The sequence below is a fragment of the Muntiacus reevesi genome, chromosome 14 (assembly GCF_963930625.1).
Source record: "Muntiacus reevesi chromosome 14, mMunRee1.1, whole genome shotgun sequence".
Classification (NCBI taxonomy): Eukaryota; Metazoa; Chordata; class Mammalia; order Artiodactyla; family Cervidae; genus Muntiacus; species Muntiacus reevesi.
The window spans coordinates 34,805,808-34,808,295 of NC_089262.1; the positions used below are offsets into that span (position 1 = coordinate 34,805,808).

General features: G+C 40.4%; 1 non-coding gene across 1 annotated transcript; it reads right to left on the bottom strand.

Annotated features, from left to right (window-relative positions):
* Positions 1-1,062: 1,062 nt before the first annotated feature.
* TRNAR-GCG (transfer RNA arginine (anticodon GCG)) lies at positions 1,063-1,135 on the bottom strand. Its single transcript has one exon. It is a non-coding gene; the product is annotated as a tRNA-Arg (tRNA).
* Between the last annotated feature and the right edge of the window lie 1,353 nt (positions 1,136-2,488).

Sequence of the window (2,488 nt, forward strand, 5' to 3'; positions counted from 1 at the left end):
ATAAAAAATCCACAAACAACAAATGATGGAGAGGGTATAGAGAGAAGGGAACCCTCCTGCACTGTTGGTAGGAATGGAAATTGGTACAGACACTATAGAGAATGGTATGGAGGGTCCTTAAAAAACTAAAAATAAAGCTACCATATGACCCTGCAATACCACTCCTGGGCATATATCCAGAGAAAAACATAGCCTGAAAAGACACGTGCATCCCAATGTTCATTGCAGCACTATTTACAATAGCCAAGACATGGAAGCAACCTAAATGTCCATTAACAGAGGAATGGATAAAGAAGATGTGGATATATATGTGTATATAAATATATTTCTCAGCCATTAAAAGGATGAAATAATGCCATCTGCACCAACATGGATGGACCTAGAGAACGTCATACTGAATAAGTCAGAGAAGGAGAAATATCATATGACATCCTTTATATGTGGAATCCAAAAAGAAATGATACAAAGGAACTTAGTTACAGAACAGAAAGACTCACAGACTTAGAAAATGAGCTCCTGGTTGCAAGGGGGAAGGGATAGTTAAGGACTTTGGGAAGGTCATGTACACACTGCTGTATTTAAAATGGAAAACTGACAAAAACCTATTATATAGCACATGGAACTCTGCTCATGTTAAGTGCCAGCCTGGATGGGAGGGGCATTTGGGGGAAGATGGATACATGTATATGTATGACTGAGTCCCTTCACTATTCACCTGAAACTATCACACCATTGTTAATTGGCTATACCTCAATACAAAATATTTTTGGCATTAAAAATTAAATTAAAAATATAAAAATGAAAAAAAGTGAATGTCAAAAATAAATGACTAAAAAGAAAAGGAAAAAAGCCATAAAATACAAGCTTCTTTTTTAAGATCACTAAGTTAAACAGATATGACATTGTCTTGGCAAACTGCTATGAAAGTTTAACATGTGTTGGTCACTCAGCTGTGTCTGACTCTTTGCGACTCTATGGACTGTACACTGCCAGGTTCCTCTGTCCATGGAATTCTCCAGGCAAGAATACTGGGGTGGATAGCCAGTCCCTTTTCCAGAGGATCTTCCTGGCCCAGGGATCGAACCTGGGTCTCCTGCATCGCAGGCAGATACTTTACCATCTCAGTCACCAGGGAAACCTTGTAAGTTTAATGCTTACTCTCAATTCCTTATCATATCAGACTCACTAAAAACCAAGCTGCATACTAACATTAGAAAGCAGACCATACTGTTTTTTTTTTTTTTAAGTTTGTAACTTTTAAAAAAAATTTATTTATTTTTAACTGGAGGATAATTGATTTATAATATTGTGTTCATTTCTGCCATAAATCAACATGAGTCAGCCACAGTATGCATGTATCGCCTCTCTCTTGAGCTTTTCTCCCGCCTCCCATCCCACCCACTCCTCTAGGTTGTCACAGAGTATTTGGTTGTGCTCTGTGAGTCATACGGCAAACTCCCACTGACTATTATTTTATGTATGGTAAGATATACGTTTCCATCCTATTTTCTCAACTACTTCCACTTTCTCCTTCCCTCACTGGGTCCACAAGTCTGTTCTCTATGTCTGTGACTTCATTGCTACCCTACAAATAGGTTCATCAGTATCATCTTTCTAGATCCCATATATATGAATTAATATATGATATTTGTTTTTCTCTTTCTGCCTTACTTCATACTGTATAATAGGCTCTAGGTTCATCCACCTCATTAGAACAGACTCAAATGCATTCCCTTTTATGACTAACATTTCTTTGTATGTATATACCACAGCTTTTTTATCCATTCATCTGTTGATGGACATCTAGGTTGCTGACCAAATCCCCTCAATTAAGTCTCACTCTCTTCCCTGGTGGCTCAGTTGGTAAAGAATCTGCCTGCAATTCAGGAGACCCTGGCTCGATTCCTGGGTTGGGAAGATCCCCTGGAGAAGGGAACAACTACCCACTCCAGTATTCTGGCCTGGAGAGTTCCATGGACTGTATAGTCTGTGGGGTCGCCAAGGGTCAGACACAACTGAGCAACTTTCATTCTCACTCTGTCACTGGCTCTAATAGTCCTGTTTAGAGTTAGCCTCATTCTTCCTGAAGTTTACCACTCCTTTGCTTCAAACCACACCAAAGTCTCTGAAACACTGACAAGCAGGACCTTAAAGAGAGTGTGGTTGGTAACTTAACTCATTCATTCATTCAGTAAACTCGAGCCTCAATTCTGTGCTTGTCTCTTGAGTGAAGAGTTTTAGGTTTCAGAGAAACAGGAACTATGAAATGTGCCCTGTGGCCATTTAGAAACTTAAGGAAGGGACTTTCCTTGCGGTACAGTGGATAAGGGTCTGCCTGCCAATAACGTGACACAAGCTCAATCCCTGGTCTGGGAAGATGCCACATGCCATGGAGCAGCATGTGCCACAACTATTGGAGCCCACAAACTCTAGGGTCTGTGAGCTGCAAGTACTGAACCCGCATGCAGCAACTACTGAAGCCCATGCA